We start from the raw sequence: 18,280 nt of genomic DNA, 5'->3' as shown, positions 1-18,280 counted from the left end.
ATTTTAAGCAGTTTGATTATGATGTACCTTGGTGTGGCTTCCTTCTTGTTTCTTCTACTTGGGGTTCATTGAGCTTTTTTAAATTATTGGTAATTTTCATCAAATTTGAATTCTTCAAGTTTTTCCCCCCTCCCTCCTCCTCTTCTGGAACTGCAATTACATGTACATTAGGCTTCTTGGTGTTGTCCTACAGCTCCCTTTTGGTCAGCTCCTTTTTTTTTTTTTTTTTTTCCCAGCCTTTTTTTCTCGATATATTTTATTTTGATAATTTCTACTGCTATGTCTTCAAATTCACTCATCTTTTTTTCATCAGTGTCTAGTTTGCTACTGGCAAGGAACTAGCAAGGTGACCAAACAAGGTATGCTGTTTCAGAGAGAATGAGGAGGAGGCGGGAGAGAGTATGGACACAGACCATTTGCCTAAATGGAATGTTGCCTAAGCAGGAAAGAGCAAGATGGTAGCAACATCAGATCTTTATCATTTTATCAATTGTCACAGAGAGGGGTTCTGTGGCAGGTGGCCTGAAGTGCCTGTCACCAGGAGCAGAAACACTTGATCAGGACATTTGTGTGTGAATTGAAACCACAAGCCTCGAAGTTTCTGTCGTGGTGCAGAGGAAATGAATCCTACTAGGAACCATGAGGTTGCCGGTTTGATTCCTGGCCTCACTCGGTGGATTAAGGATCTGGTGTTGCCATGAACTGTGGTGTAGTTTGCAGGCATGGCTTGGATCTGGCGTTGCTGTGGCTGTGGTGTAGGCCTGCAGCTGTAGCTCCGATTAGACCCCTAACCAGGGAACCTCCATATGCTGGGGGTGCAGCCCTAAAAAGTCAAAAGACCAAAAAAAAAAAAAAAAAAAAAAAAGAAAAAAGAAAAAAGTAACCATAAGGCTCATCCCACAAGGTGTGTCTCACTGGCCCATTAGCAGAAGGCAGGAAACAGTGTGACAGAAGATAAGCAGCCAGCCTCACAGCCACGGGAGGGAATTATAAACAGATAGGCCTCCCCCAGTGTGTTTTTTCAACCTCAGAGGATGCAGTGTACAGAGGTTGCCTATCCCGAATCTTGTGGACAAGCAGATCTTCCTGTGCAACTTCGTTTCTTAGCTGGAATTCCTAGCTATACATCAGTGTGAGAGCATTGGAGAGGCCTTTGATTCACCACAGCTGCCCAGTTGTATCAGTTTTACCTCGATGTGGCTCTCTTGCTGCAGCCCTCTCTAGTCCACTGTTACCTTCAGGGTGAGGGCATTTAAGGCTCCTCTGGATCTGGCTCCAGCCCAATACAGCATCTCTCCCAGCACATCCTTACCACATTCAGGCAGTGTGCAGTCCCTTGATGCCAGACTCCTTGTCTTTTTTTTTTTTTTAACATTTTTTTTTTATTTTACCACTGTACAGCAAAGGGGTCAGGTTATCCTTACATGTATACATTACAATTACATTTTTTCCCCCACCCTTTCTTCTGTTGCAACATGAGTATCTGGACATAGTTCTCAATGCTATTCAGCAGGATCTCCTTGTAAATCTATTCTAAGTTGTGTCCAGACTCCTTGCCTTTCATTGCATGATCCCCTCCACCTGCTTGTAGGCCCAGCTCAGACACTAGCAGGCAGACCTGGTTGCAAAATATCTGCTTATTCTAGGCGTTTAGTGAGTAGACAAAGGAAGAGGGAGAAATGCTTTTACTTTTTATATGAACAGCTTCTCTTTTGAACTCTTGTTGGGAGGGTAGGATTTGATGAGCACATGTGGGATGATTTATCACTATTCCTAAGGACCCTTTTTCTGTTGGTGATGATCCCATCTGAGAAACTTTGATTCCTCTCTCTTTTTCTTCATCAGGTCTGCCATTTCTTTTTTTTTTTTTTTTTTTTTTTTTGTCTTTTGTCTTTTTTGTTGTTGTTGTTGCTATTTCTTGGGCCGCTCCCGCGGCATATGGAGGTTCCCAGGCTAGGGGTCGAATCGGAGCTGTAGCCACTGGCCTACGCCAGAGCCACAGCAACGCGGGATCCGAGCCGCGTCTGCGACCTACACCACGGCTCACGGCAACGCCGGATCGTTAACCCACTGAGCAAGGGCAGGGACCGAACCCGCAACCTCATGGTTCCTAGTCGGATTCGTTAACCACTGCGCCACGACGGGAACTCCAAGGTCTGCCATTTCTTCTCTCACTAAATCAATCCCTCTCTCTCTCCCACTCCATCTTTCCCTTCCTTTCTCCCCATCTTCTTTCCTTCTTCTCTTTTTCTACCTACTCCTTTCCAGGTTCTTTGTGCTTAGCTTCTATCAGGTTGCCCCATCCACTCCACCTTGCATGCTGTATTTCTGATGACCTTTTAAAAAATATGGCAACTAGTGATTTCTGCAGCAGGGCCTTACTCTGACTATGCCATGGAATTTTTTGATGTTTTCCAGCCTAACATCTGTTCCTGTTAGCCTGGCCTCCTCCTCGTCTCCCCAGGAGCCAGGCTCTTTTTGTGCGTTTCACCGCTGCTATGAGTTATCCTTCCAGACCCATATATGAGCCTTCTATGAACTCCAGTGTGCTTGTAATCATACAGTGTAACCCCCAAGGTTCTCCAGTTTCTTCATTTTTTTTTTTTTTTTTTGGTCTTTTTGCTATTTCTTGGGCCGCTCCTGCGGCATATGGAGGTTCCCAGGCTAGGGGTCCAATCGGAGCTGTAGCCACCAGCCTACACCAGAGCCACAGCAACACAGGATCCGAGCCGCGTCTGCAACCTACACCACAGCTCATGGCAACGCCGGATCGTTAACCCACTGAGCAAGCGCAGGGACCGAACCCGCAATCTCATGGTTCCTAGTCGGATTCGTTAACCACTGCGCCACGACGGGAACTCCAGTTTCTTCATTTTTTATTGTGGTAAAATACCCATAACATTTATCATCTTAACCATGTTTAACCGTACAGTTTACTGTTATTAAATACATTTACTTTGTTGTGTAACCATCACCAACATCCATCCACATAACTCTTCTCATCTTGTTAAACTTAAATTCTAGACCCACTTAATAATAACTCCCCATTCTCCCCCAACTTCAGCCCCTGGCAGCCACCATTTTACTTTTGGTCTCTATGAATTTGACTACACTGAGTACCTCATCTAAGTGAAGTCATATAGTATTTGTCTTTTTGTGATTGGCTTGTTTCACTTAGTATAATGTCCTCAAGGGTTATCTGTGTTGTAGCATATTACAGAATATCCTTCCTTTTTAAGGCTGAAATGGGATATTTCCCATTGTGTGTATATACTACGTGTTGTTAATCCATTCATTCATCCACATGCCTGGTTTGCTTCTGCATTTCAGCTTTTGTAAATAAAGCCTCAATGAACATGATTATACAAGTATGTTTTTGAGATCCCTACTTTCAGTTATTTTGGGTATATACCCCGAAGCAGAATTGCTAGGTCATATGGTAATGCTATTTATTTTTTATTTTCATTTTTTGCTTTTAAGGGCCGAACCCATGGTATATGGAGGTTCCCAGGCTAGGGGTCCAGTCAGAGCTACAACTGTGACCTACCACAGCTCACAGCAATGCCAGATCCTTAACCCACTGACAAGGCCAGGGATCGAACCTGCAACCTCATGGTTCCTAGATGGATTCGTTTCCTCTGCACCACAATGGGAACGCCTTGAGCATCTTTTATGTGGTTGTTTTGTATATCTTCTTTAGAAAAATGTCTACTTAAATCTTTCCTCATTTATGAATCAGATGGTTTTTTTGTTGTTGAGTTTTAAGACATCTCTATATATTCTAGGTAATAATCCCTTATCAGATGTATGATTTGAAAATATTTTCTCCTGTTCTGTGGGTTGCTTTTTTACTCTGCGGAGAGTGTCTTTGATGCACAAAAATTAAAAATTTTCTTGAAGTCCATTTTGTCTATTTTCTTCTTTGTTACCTTACCTTTGGTGTCATATCCAAAAAATCATTGCCAAATTCAACATTGTAAAGCTTCTTTTGTCCTATGCTTTCTTCAAAGAGTTTTTTTTTTTTTTTCATTTTTAAAAGTTTTAGAAGTTCTCTTCGTGTGGTTAATGAACCCAACTAGGATCCATGAGGATGCGGGTTCAATCCCCAGCCTCGCTCAGTGGGTTAAGGATCTGGCATTGCCGTGAGCTGTGGTGTAGGTTGCAGCCATGGCTTGTGGCTGTGGCGTAGACCAGAGGCTACAGCTCCAATTCAATCCCTAGCCTGGGAACTTCCATATGCTGCATGTGTGGCCCTAAAAAGCCAAAAAAAAAAAAGTTTTATTGAAATATATTCAATTTACAATCTTGTGTGAATTTCTGCTGTACAGCAAAATGATTCAGTTATATATACAGACATGTCCATTCTTTCTCAGATTCTTTTCCCACACAGCTTATCAAAGAACATTTAGTAGAGTTCCCTGTACAATACAGCAGGTCCCCATTGACCATCCGTTCCATATATAATAGGGTACATATGCCAATCCCAAACTCCCAATTCATCCTTCACCCCCAATTTTCCCCTTTAGTAACCATAATTTTGTTGTTGAAATCTGTGAATCTGTTTCTATTTTTCAAATAAGTTCATTTGTATCATTTTTTTAGATTCCACATATAAGTGATATCATATGATGTTTACCTTTTTCTGTCTGACTTACTTCACTTAGCATGAGGATCTCTAGGTCCATCCATTTGCTGCAATTGGCATTATTTCATTTTTTATGGCCGAGTAATATTCCATTGCGTATAAGTACCACATCATCTTTATCCTTTTCTCAGTTCTTCCAAGAGTTATTCTTTTAGGTCTCACATGTAGATCCTTGATGCATTTGAGTGAATTTTTATATATGGTGTTAACCATCTACCTTAATTCTTTTGCATATCGATGTCTAGTTTTCTCAGGACCATCTGTTGAAAAGACTGTCCTTTCCTTCATTGAATGGTCTTGGCATCTTTGTCAAGAATCATTTGACCATATATATTAAGGCTTATTTCTGGGAGCTCTATACTGTTCCATTGGTCTGTATGTCTGTCTTTATAACAATACCACATGTTTTGATGACAGTAGCTTTGTTGTAAGTTTTAAAATCAGGAAGTGTGAGTCCTCCAGTTTTGCTTTTCTTTTTCAAGATTGTTTTGGCTATTCGAAGTCCTTTGAGATTGTGTATGAATTTTTTGGATTTTTTTCTATTTTTACAAAGAAGTCATTGGGATTTTGGTAGAGATTGCATTGAATCTGTAGATTGTTTTAGGTGGTATTAGTATTTTAACAATATAAAGTCTTCCAACCTATGAGTATGAGGTGTGTTTGCATTTACTTATATCTTTTTTTTTTTTCCTTTTTTTTTTTCTTTATTATTTTCCCACTGTACAGCAAGGGGGTCAGGTCATCCTTAGATGTATACATTGCAGTTACAGTTTTTTCCCCCACCCTGCATTTACTTATATCTTTATTTTCTTTCAGCAATGTCTTTATAGTTTTCATTGTAGAAATCTGTGGGGAGCCGAGGAGATGCAGAGACTCGAAAAAAGGACCTTGCCTGACGGCAGAAAAACTTGAAGGCAGGTTCCTAACCAAGAAAGGGAGCTCACCTGAACGGTACAAGCCGAAGGTGGGCTTCTGGACAGGATAAAAGCCAGCCTGTACGGTACAAGCCAAGGGCAGGCCTCAGGTTACACAGCTCTCATTTTGATGTTGATGGGGAAGAATTGGGGCTTTCCTGGGAAAACAATTTCCGTGTTTGCACTGGAGAACATGGATTGTTTCTCGGGTGACCTAGTCTTTCCTGTTGTTTTATTTGTTATTCAGTTTTCCTCAGTCTTTCCTGATTATTTACTTATTATTCTTATTTCCCATTCTTATTTTCCTGTGGTGATTTGTGATTTAACAAAATTACAACAATAATATAATAAGAATTTTATCCTGAAGGACTTTCCCCTATTTAAATCCAACTTAGTTAAGACATAGTGTTTATCTATTAACTAGTTATATAGTAATCTTTAGAGTTAGGATCTTAATGAGGTTCATAAAAGTTAGACATATATTATCCAAAAAACCTAGCCGTGAGTTTTGTCCTTGATTTTAAAAGCTTTTAAGTGATAGCTAGTTTAGTTAAGTTGGTTTATATTTACTTACACTGTCTCCCTGCCATAACGCTTTGAAGATAAGCACCAGTCTACAAACAAGGTTTGTGAATGCCAAATTCTTGTGTCTATGGCCTCTTCAAAGAACTCACTAAGTTTAGTTAAGATAGAGATCTTAAAACATGATGTATAGCTGCTATACCATGTAACAGTTAACCAATGTATTTTTAACACCATGATGTAATCTGTAGTGAAAAACTGTCTATATAATCAACCACTGTTGCCAATAAAGTTTGAGCAGTCCAGCGCCCTGAAAGAAGGGACAAAGAGGCTGTCTCTGATGCAAAAGCCGACGTCCGTCCATCTTCTTCAGGAAAGTGTACACTCCCTGGCTGCCGGAGCTGGCCTCTGGCAGAAATCTTTTACCTTCATGGTTACATAAATTCCCAAATATTTTATTCTTTTCAAATCTATTGTAAATGGAGTCATTCTTATAACTTCCTTTTCAGATTAGTCACTGCTTATATATAGATATGCAACTGATTTTTGTGTGTTGGCTTGGTATCCTACTATTTATTGAATTAGTTTGTTAGAGCTATTAAGTTTTTGTTTGTTTGTTTGATTTTTGTCTCTTTGCCTTTTCTAGGGCCGCTCCCTCGGCATAGGTTCCCAGACTAGGAGTCTAATCAGAGCTGTAGCCACTGGCCTACGCCACAGCTACAGCATTGCGGGATTTGAGCCACATCTGTGACCTACACCACAGCTCGAGGCAACACCGGACCCTTAATCCACTGAGCTAGGCCAGGGATCGAACCCACAACCTCATGGTTCCTAGTCGGATTTGTTAACCACTGTGCCACAACAGGAACTCCAAGTTTTTTGTTGATGTTGTGAAATCTTTAGGGTTTTCACCATATATGATCATATTATCAGCAACCAGAGATAATTTTACTTCTTCCATTTCAATTTGAATGCATTTATTTCTTTTTGTTTTCCAATTGCTCCAGCTAGAACTTCCAGTGCTGTTGAATAGAAGTGATGAAAGCAGGCATTTTTGTCTTATTCCTGCTCTTAGAAGAAAAGTTTTCAGTCTTTCGCAATTGAGCATGATGTTCACTGTGGGGTTTTTTGTATATGGCTTTTATTACATTGAAGTGGTTTCAAACACTGTTAAGTGTTTTCATCATAAAAGCGTCTTGAGTTTTGATTCAGTTATTCATTGGTTGAGATGATCAAGTGTTTTTTTTCCCACTTTTATTCTGTTGTTGTGGAATATTACACTGATTGATTTTCCTCTGTTGGACCATCCTTGCCTTCCAGGAATAACTCCCACTTGGTCATAGTGTGTAATCTTTTTGATACTGCTAAATTCTGTTTGCTAGTGTTTTTCTGAGGATTTTTTTCAGCGGTGTTTATAAAGGATATTGAACTCTAGTTTTCTTTTCTTGTAGTGTCTTTGCCTGTCTTTGGTTATCAGGGTTATGCTGATATCATAGAATGAGTTAGGAAGTGTCCCTCTTCTCTTGTTCACTTTTTTTGGGAAAGATTTGAGAAGGATTAAATCTTTGGTAGAATTCACTGGTGAACCCATCAGGTCCAAGGCTTTTCTTAGTTAGTAGATTTTGGATTTCTGATTCAACCTACTTACTAGATCTATTTATATTTTCTATTTTCTTCATGATTTGTACTTGGTAGGTTTTGTGTTTCTAGGAAAATTTCCTTCTCATCTAGGTTGTCCAAATTGTTGGTATACAGTTGAATTAGTCCTCTCTTATAATCCTTTTTTTTCTTTAGAATTGGTAGTAATATCTTTACTTTCATTACTGATTTTAGTAATTTGAATTTTCTCTCTTTCTTTCTTAGACCATTTAGCCAAAAGCCTCTCTTTCTTTCTTAGACCATTTAGCCAAAATTTTATTGATTTCTAAGAATCAAGTTTTGGTTTCATTGATTTTTCTCTGTTATTTTTCTGTTCTCTATTTTGCTTAACTCTGCTCTAATCTTTATTTCCTTCCTTCTGCTTTGGGTTTAGTTCTTCTTTTTCTAGTTTCTTAAGTTATAAAGTTAGCTTGTTGATTTAAGATATTTCCTGTGTTTTTTTTTAAAATTTCCTGGTTTTTTTTTTTAATGTAAGCATTTATAGCTATAAATTCCCCTTAGCTCTGCTTTTGCTATATCTCATAGATTTTGGATGTTAAACATTTTCATTTTCACTCATCTGTAAGTATTTTCGGATTTCCCTTGTGATTTCTTCTTTGATCCACTGGGTGTTTAAAAGTGTGTTGTTTGGAGTTCCTGTTGTGGCTCAATGGTTAACCAATCCAACCAGGAACCATGATGTTGGAGGTTCGATCCCTGGCCTCACTCAGTGGGTTAAGGATCCAGCATTGCCTTGAGCTGTGGTGTAGGTCGCAGACGTGGCTTGGATCCCGCGTTGCTGTGGCTCTGGCATAGGCTGGCAGCTACAGCTCTGATTAGACTCCTAGCCTGGGAACCTCCGTATGCCATGGGAGCGGCCCTAGGAAAGGCAAAAAGACTAAAATAAAATAAAATAAAATAAATAAAAGTGTGTTATTTAATTTCCACAATTTGTGAACTTGCCAGCTTTCCTTCTTATTGATTTTTTTTTTTTCCTTTTTAGAACCACATCTGCAGCATATGGAGGTTCCTAGGCTAGGGATTGAATTGGAGTTGTAGCTGCTGGCCTACACCACAGCCACAGCAACATGAAATCTGAGCTGCATCCGAAACCTACACCACAGCCCACAGCAGCGCTGAAACCTGAGCGAGGACAGGGATTGAACCTGCGTCTTCATGGATGCTAGATTCATTTCCACTGAGCCATGATGGAAACTCCTCCTTCTTATTGATTTCTAACTTCATCCCGTTTTGATCAGACAAGATACTTTGTGTGATATCTATTTTTTGGAATCTATTGAGACTTAATTTGTGGCCTAACATATTGTCTATCCTGGAAAATGTCCCATATGCATTTGAGAAGAATGTATATTCTGTTGTTGGGTAAAGTGTTCTATATATGTGTGTTAGATATAGTTGGTTTATTGTTTTGTTTAAGTCCTTTATTTCTGTACTTATGTCTGTCTGGTTGTTCTATCCATTATTGTGAATGAAATACTGAAACTTCCAGAGTTCCCGTCATGGTGCGGCTGAAACAAATCCAACTAGGAACCATGAGGTTGCATGTTTGATCCCTGGCCTCGCTCAGTGGGTTAAGCATCCAGTATTGCTGTGACTGTGGCATAGGCCGGCAGCCGCAGCTCTGATTGGACCCCTAGCCTGGGAATCTCCATATGCCATGGGTGTGACCCTAAAAAGCAAAATAAACAAATAAATAAATTAAATAAATAAATAAATAAAGAAAGAAAGAAAGAAAGAAAGAAAGAAGCTTCCAACTATTATTGTAATGATGCCTATTTCTCCCTTCAATTCTGTCTTTGCTTTATATATTTTGATAGTCTGTCATTAGATGCATAAATGTTTATAATGATTGCATATTCTTGCTGTATTGAATCTTTTATTAATATATAATATCCTTCATTGTCTCATAATCTTTTTTGATTTAAAATCATTTTGTGGAGTTCAGGTCGTGGCTCAGTGGTTAATGAACCTGACTAGCATCCATGAGGATGCGGGTTCAATCCCTGGCCTCACTCAGTGGGTTAAGGATCCAGCGTTGCTGCAAGCTGTGGTGTAGGCCAGCAGCTACAGCTCTGATTTGACCCCTAGCCTGGGAACCTCCATATACCACAGGTGCGGTCCTAAAAAGACAAATAAATAAATAATAAATAAATAAATAAAAGGAAATAATTTTGTCTACTACTAGATACTTGCCTATCTTGCTCTCTTTTTATTTTTATTTATGTATTTATTTTTGTCTTTTTGCCTTTTCTAGGGCTGCTACCACAGCATATAGAGGTTCCCAGGCTAGAGGTCTAATCAGAGCTGTAGCCACCAGCCTATGCCAGAGCCACAGTAACGCCAGAGCCACAGTAATGCCAGATTCGAGCTGCGTCTTCGACCTACATCACAGCTCACGGCAATGCTGGATACTTAACACACTGAGCGAGGCCAGGGATTGAATCCGCAACCTCATGGTTCCTGGTCGGATTAGTTAACCACTGAGCCACCACGAGAACTCCTGTCTTGCTCTCTTATGGTTACAATTTGCATGGAAAAAAATTTTCCCATCCTTTAACATGTTTGTGTCTTTGGATCTCAGATGAGTCCTTTGTAGAGAGCATAAGGCAGGATCATGTGTTTTTATCCATTATGCCAAACTCTGTCTTTAGATTGTTTAATTCATTTATATTAAAGAAATTACTGATAAGAGGGAATTACCTCTGCCATTGTGCTATTCATTTTTCCATATACCTTATAGCCTTCTTGTCTCTTATTTTCTTCATTCTTATCTTTTTTGTGTTTAGTTCTTTTTTTGTAGTACAATGTTTTAATTCCTTTCTCATTTCCTTTTGTGTATATTCTATAGCTATTTTTTGTGGTTACCATGGGGACTACATTTAACATTTTAAAGTTATAACACTCTGATTTGAATTTGTACCAGCTTAACTTCAATAACATACAAAAACTCTGTTCCTTTATAGCTTTGTCCTCACCCCTTTCAGTGATGTTAATATTACAAAATGAAGTTTTATACATTGTATATCCCAAAACAAACTAATAATTCTTTAAATGAATTAGTCTCTTGAATTATCCAGTAAACATTTGTAGTTACGAACCAAAGTTACAGTAATATTACCATTTACACTAATAATTGCTTTTTTCTTTTGGCTGCACCTGCAGCATGCAAAAGTTCCTGAGGCAGGAATTGAACCTGCCTCTCAGCAGCAACCTGAGCCACTGCAGTGACAATGCCAGATCCTTAACCCACTGAGCTACATGGGAATTCCTGCTTTTTTTCTTTAAATGTTTTAGTCTCAAATCACATAGAAAACAAAAAGTATCATTACAAAACAATTGCTACAGAAAATTATAGACCAATATCTTTGATTAATGTAGATGCAAAAATTCTCAACAAGATTTTAGCTGATCAAATCCAAGAACATATAAAAAAGATCATACACCATGACCAAGTGGGATCCATCCCAGGTTCACAAGGATGGTTCAACATACACAGATCAGTCAACATCATACACTACATTAACAAAAGAAAAGTAGAAACCACATGAGCCTCTCAATAGATGCAGAAAAATCATTTGACTAAGTCCAACATCCATTCATGATAAAAAAAATTCTTGTATAGAGGGAAAATAACTTAACATAATAAAAGCCATTGGTGACAACCCACAGCCAATATAATGCTCAATAGAGAAAATCTGAAGCAAGATAAGAATGCTCACTCTCACCACTTTTATTGAACATCGTATTGGAAGTCCTAGCCAGACCAATCAGACAAGCAAAAGAAATAAAAGATATTCAAATTGGAAGAGAAGAGGTAAAATTGTCACTATATGCAGATGACATTATAGTACATATAGAAAACCCTATGGACTCCACACAGAAACTACTCAAATGGATCAATGAATTCAGCAAAGCAGCAGGATACAAGATTAACATTAATAAATGGATTGCATTTCTGTATACTAACATTAGAAAAGGAATAGAAAAATACAATACCTTTTAAAATCACACCCCCAAAAATTAAATATCTAGGAATAAACCTGACCAAGGAGGTGAAAGACTTATATGTTGAGAATTATAAAACATTAATCAAGGAAATTAAAGAGGATTCAAAGAGATGGAAAGATAGTCCATGCTTATGGGTTGGCAGAATTAATATTATAAAAATGGCCATACTGCCCAAAGCAATCTACAGATTCAGTGCAATCCCTATCAAATTACCCATGACATTTTTCAGAGAACTAGAACAAAAAATCCAAAAATTTATATGGAACCATAAAAGACCCAGAATTGCCAAAGCAATCCCAAGGAACAAAGACCAAGCAGGAGGCATAGCTCTCCCAGACCCCAGGCAATATTCCAAAGCTAGCGTAATCAAGACAGTGTGGTACTGTTACCAAAACAGGCATACAGACCAATGGAATAGAATAGAGAACCCAGAAATAAAACCATTCACCTGTGGTCAATTAATCTTTGACAAAGGAAGCAAAAATATGAAATGGGAAAAAGACAGTCTTTTCAGCAAGTGGTGCTGGGAAAACTGGACAGCTGCATGTAAATCACTGAAACTGGAACACACCCTCACACCATGCACAAAAATAAACTCAAAATGGCTTAAAGACTTAAATGTAAGACAAGACACCATCAAACTCCTAGAAGAGAACATAGTTAAAACATTCTCTGATGTCAACCATTCAAATGTTTTCTTAGGTTGGTCTCCTAAGGCATCAGAAATAAAAGCAAATGTAAACCAAAGGGACCTAATCAAACTGACAAGCTTTTGCACAGCAAAGGAAACCATAAAAAAAGGACATCCTAAAGAATGGGAGAAAATAGTTTCAAATGATGCAACTGACAAGGGTTTAATCTCTAAAATATACAAACAACTTATACAACTCAACAGCAAAAAAACCAACAACCCAATTGAAAAATGGGCAAAAGACCTGAATGGACATTTCTCCAAAGAAGATACACAGATGGCCAACAAGCACATGAAAAAATGCTCAACATCACTGATTATTAGAGAAATGCAAGTCAAAACTACTATGAGCTACCACCTCACATCGATCAGAATGGCCACCATTAACAAGTCAACAAATAACAAATGCTGGAGAGGGTGTGGAGAAAAGGGTACCCTCCTTCACTGTTGGTGGGAGTGTAAATTGGTACAACCACTATGGAAAAACAGTATAGAGGTACCCAAGAAAACTAAATATAGAACTACCACATGACCCAGCAATCCCACTCTTGGGCATGTATCCAGACAAAACTCAAGAAAGATATATGCACCTGTATGTTCATTGCAGCACTATTCACAATAGCCAAGAAATGGAAACAACCTAAATGTCCATTGACAGAGGAATGGATTAGGAAGATGTGGTATAGGAGTTCCTGTTAGGGCTCAGCGGTTAACAAAACCAACTAGTATCCATGAGGACATGGGTTCAATGCCTGGCCTCATTCAGTGGGTTATGGATCCAGCATTGCCGTGAGCTGTGGTGTAAGTTGCAGATGCAGCTTGGATCTCAAGTTGCTGTGGCTGTGGCACAAGCCAGAGGCTACAGCTCCAATTGGACCCCTAGCCTGGGAACCTCCATATGTTGCTGGTGTGGCCATTAAAAAACAAACAAAAAAATAAGATATGGTATGTATACACAATGGAATACTACTCAGCCATAAAAACAAAATAATGCCATTTGCAACAACATGGTTGGAATTAGAGACTCTCATACTAAGTAAACTTAAGTCAGAAAGTGAAAGACAAATACATATGATATCACTTATATCTGAAATCTAATATATGGCACGAATGAAACTTTCCACAGAAAATAAATTCATGGACTTGAGAACAGACTTATGGTTGCCAAGGGGGAGGGAGAGGGAGTGGGATGGACTGGGAATTTGGGGTTAATAAATGCAACTATTGCATTTGGAGTGGATAAGCAATGAGATCCTGCTGTATAGCACAGGGAACTATATCTAGTCACTTGTGATGGAACATGATGGAGGATAATGTGAGAAAAAGAATATATATATGTATATGTATGACTGGGTAATTTTGCTGTATAGTATAAACTGACGGAACACTGTAAATCAACTATAATAGAAAAATAAAAATCGCAAAAAAACCAAACCATTGCTATACAATACTAGCTTTTGTAATTGCCCATGTGCTTATCTTTGTTGATATCCTTTTTTCTCTATATGACTTTGAATTACTGCCCACTGTCTTATTTTTCAGGTTTCAGGACTCCCTTTAGCATTTCTTTCAGGGTAAGTCTATTGGTCACTCCCTCAGCTTTTATCTCTCTGGGAATACCTTGATTTCTCCTTCACTTTTGGTGGACAGTTTTGGTGGATATAGAATTCTTGGTTGACATTTTTTTTCTTTTAGTATTTTAAATATATGAGCCATTGTATTTTAGCCTCCAAAATTTTTGATGCAAAATCTACCAATTATATTATTAAGGATCTCTTATGTGTGATTATTCTCCTTTCTTGCTGCTCTTAAAATTTCTCTTTGGCTTTTGAAAGTTTGATTATGAGTCTCAGTGTGACTCTCTTTGAGTTCATCTTACTTAGAGTTTGTTGAGTTTCTTGGATGTTTTATTTATTTATTTCATCAAATTTATGGTTTCAGTCATTATTTATTCAAACAGTCTCTCTGCCTTTTTCTTCTCTTTCCTGAGACCACCACAATGCATATTGGTCCTTTTGATGGTATCCTACAGGTCTCTTAGGATCTGTTTACTTTTCTTCAGTCTTTTTTCTTTTCCTCAGACTCAATAATTTTCATTGCTATCTTCAAATTGGCTAATTCTTTCTTCTGCCTACTCAATCTGCCCTTTAATTCCTCTAGTGAATTTTTTCTTTTCAGTTATTGTAATTTACAGCTCCAGAATTTTCTTTGGTTATTTTGACATATTCTGTATCTTTATTGATATTCCCATTTTGCTTGCCCATTGTTTTCTTGACTTTATCCCATCTTTCTTTAGTTCTTTGAGCATATATAAGGAAGTTTAAAAAAAAAGTCTTTTTGTAGTATATGTGCCATTTTGTCATTTTCAAAGATAGTTTCTATTGATTTATTTTTTTTTCCTTTGAGTCACCCTGTTTCTTTGTATGCCTTGTCATTTTTTATTGAACATTGGATATTTGAATCTAATAATATGGTAATTATGGAAATTAGATTCTCTCCTTACCCCAGAGTTTACTGTTTTGTGTTTTACTCATTTTTTTAAAAATTGTTGTAGGCTGTCTTTGTGCTGAAGATCAGCCTGAGGTGTAAATTTAATGTCTTTTCATATCTTTTCTGAGACTTTCTGTGGGCATGTATGGTCACTTTCTAATTTTCCCTATGTATGCATTTGTTTTTGAATGTCCTTGTCTTTAATGCCTTTTCCTTGAAAGAAGAAAAAGATAAAAATGAAGGGCAGTTGGGCATATTTCCAATGCCCAAAACTGCAAGTTGAAAAGATGAAAACTCTGAGTTGAAAAGATACTTGCACCCCAGTGTTCACTGCAGCACTATGTACAATAGCCAAGACATGGAAGCAATATAAATGTCCTTTGACAAATGAAGGAATAAAGAAGATGTATATACAGTGAAATGTTACTCAGCCATAAAAAAGAATGAAATAATGCCATTTGCAGCAGCATGGATGGACCTAGAAATCATCATACTAAATGAAATAAGTCAGACAGAAAGACAGACATCTTAAGATATCACTTATATGTGGAATCTAAAAAACATAATAGAGGGAGTTCCTGATGTGGCACAGTGGGTTAAAAATCTGACTGCATCAGCTCAGGTTGCTGCAGAGGTGTGGGTTTGATCCCTGGCCTGGTGCAGTAAGTTAAAGATCCAGTGTTGCCTGCTGCAGCTGTGGTGTAGGTTGCAGCTGTGGCTCAAATTTAACCTCTGGCCTAGGAATTTCCATATGCCATGATTGTAGCCATAAAAAAATTTTTTTAATGATGCAATTGACTTGTTTACAAAACAGAAATAGACTCACAGACACAGAAAACAAACTTATGGTTACCAAAAGGAAAAGAGGGGGAGGGGATAAATTAAGACTTTGGGATTAGTAGATATGCACTACTATGCATAAAACAGATAAACAACAAGGATTTACTGTATAGTGCAGGGAACTATATTCCATATTTTATAATAACCTATAATGGGAAAGAATCTGAACAAAGTATCTATATACCTATATCTATATTTTGATATATATCTGAATCACTTTGCTGTACACCTGAAACATTGTAAATCAACTATATTCAATTAAAAAAATAAAGCCCTGTTTGGGGCAGTTTGACCTGGAGGAAAACATTCTACTAGATACTCTCTAGGAAATAAAGAAAGCTAGTTGGTGATATCTTATTCCAGTGCTTTTCAAATTTTTGCACTAAAAAAATCCTTTGCACTCTTAAAATTTACTGAGGATCCCAAAGAACTTTTGTTTATATGGGTTATATCCGTCAATGTTTACTATATTGGGATTAAGAACTGAGATAAAAATGAAGTGCAGATAAAAAGGCTCCCTCGCTTTAAGTCCTATGGAAGCCACTTTAGCTAGAGAAGAGAAGTTTACAACAATGGGAGAGGTGCAGCAATAAAGGCCGCCTACCTCTTTGTCTGCACCTCTGTAATCAGAAGCAACAGCAACAATCAGAAAAGAGATCCCTTGGAGTTCTTGTTGTGGCACAGCAGAAATGAACACAGCTAGTATCCATGAGGATGCAGGTTCAATCCCTGGCCTCGCTCAGTGGGTCAAGGATCCGGCGTTGCTGTGACTGTGGTGTAGGCTGGCAGGTGTAGCTCTGATTCAGCTCCTAGCCTGGGAATTTCCATATGCCGTGGGTGCTGACCTAAAAAAAGCAAAAAAAAAAAAAAAGAGAGAGAGAGAGAGAGAGAGAGAGAGATCCCTGATATTTGAAGGACAGGGTTCTATTGGCCTACCCCTATTCCTACATGCTGCATGTATGCTCTTGCAGGAATATGTGCACAGCTGCCTGCCATGTGGCTGAGGGGGTAGGAGCTGGGTAGTTGCTACTGTGCTAAGAGCTAAAATTGGCTGAAATTAGCCACATTCACCATCCAAATCTTTTCTTGGAAGTTGCATGCCTTCAATAGGCTCCAGATTTTCAAAATAATTACATCAGACAGATCCTGCCAGTGCAGTTCTAGGTGGGGAGACAGATTCCTGGTACTTCCTACTCTGATACCCTCCCAGAGTCCTCCTCTATACCTGAGGATGTATAGAGGATGTCAGACATTGCACTTTTAAGCTGTTGTGTTCTGGAGTTTTTGTATTTCTTTGATTTTGATATTTGATTTTATATGTAATTATTTGATTACAGTGTGACCCTTTTGAAACTTACTTGTGAGCTTTTTAAAAATGGTTCCAGAATGGTATTTATTTTAGCACTCATTTGGCAATACCTTTCTGAGATCACTGTCTGATGCCTTGTTTGTCAGGAGGTCCCTGTGCTCAGCTCTTGGGAACATGAACGATTCCTGGTTTTGTCAGCTCTGGGGATTGTTCCGCCTGTCTTTTTAGTGGCTCTTTCCCTGGCTTTGGTAGTATCCTCACATACATGTGCTGATCAGTACTCAGATGAAGACTTCAGATTAGTAGAACTCTCTTTCTCTGTAAAGTTTTCTCATCTCCAGTACTTTGCCTGCAAATTCTAGCCACCTTTTCCTTCCCAGGTTCTCAACTCTGTCTCTTCAACTCTGGTATGAATATTAATATACATATTTGGGGGATATATGTATGTTTTTGCTTCTGAATAAATACCTAGGAGTGAGGTTGCTGAGTCATTTGGTAAGTGTATGTTTTACCTTATGAGAAACTGTTGAATTGTCTTCCAAAGTGGCTAATTCCACTTGGTGTATAATTCCACCCAGTAAAATCATTGCACTGTTTTAAGTCTCACCCAGTCACACATAAGAATTCCTGAGGAGTTCCCGTCATGGTGCAGTGGTTAACGAATCCGACTAGGAACCACGAGGTTTCGGGTTCGAACCCTGGCCTTGTTTGTTCATTGGGTTAAGGATCCGGCGTTGCCATGAGCTGTAGTGTGGGTCGCAGACGCGGCTCGGATCCCAACTTGCTGTGGCTCTGGTGTAGGCTCGGATCCCAAGTTGCTATGGCTGTGGCCTAGGCCGGCGGCTACAGCTCCGATTTGACCCCTAGCCTGGGAACCTCCATATGCCACAGGAGCGGCCCAAGAAATGGCAAAAAGACAAAAAAAAAAAAAAAAAAAAAAAGAATTCCTGATGCTGGAGTTCCCGCTGTGGCACTATGGTTAAGAATCTGACTGCAGTGGCTTGGGTTGCTGTGGATGTGTGAGTTTGATCCCCAGCTGGTGCAGTGGGTTTAAGGATCCAGTGTTGCTGCAGCTGCCGTGTAGGTTGCAGCTGAAGCTGGATTCAGTCCCTGTCCTAGGAACTTCCATATGCTGCAGGTGTGGCCATTAAAAAAAAAAATTCCTGATGCTCTCCATTCTCTCCGTTTTTTCTTTTAGCTGT

General features: G+C 38.7%; 1 protein-coding gene across 5 annotated transcripts in view; it reads left to right on the top strand.

Annotated features, from left to right (window-relative positions):
- The window catches only part of PPCDC (phosphopantothenoylcysteine decarboxylase), an 83,035-nt gene extending 65,016 nt beyond the window's left edge, over positions 1-18,019 (top strand). For 4 of the 5 annotated variants that reach the window (XR_014808909.1, XR_014808901.1, XR_014808914.1 and 1 more), the window contains one exon: positions 13,982-18,019. The gene's annotated coding sequence lies outside the window, so the exon portion shown is untranslated. The remainder of the gene's footprint in view (positions 1-13,981) is intronic. The other variant, XR_014808904.1, reaches the window with a different exon arrangement.
- The last annotated feature ends 261 nt before the right edge of the window (positions 18,020-18,280 follow it).

Source organism: Sus scrofa, chromosome 7 (assembly GCF_054392235.1).
Source record: "Sus scrofa isolate SSC_HxYL_T2T_F1_AM1 chromosome 7, Sscrofa_HxYL_maternal_Yorkshire_Landrace_v2.0, whole genome shotgun sequence".
Lineage (NCBI taxonomy): Eukaryota > Metazoa > Chordata > Mammalia > Artiodactyla > Suidae > Sus > Sus scrofa.
The sequence above is the reverse complement of the archived record's forward strand: the minus strand, read 5'-3'. Positions and strand labels throughout refer to the sequence as shown.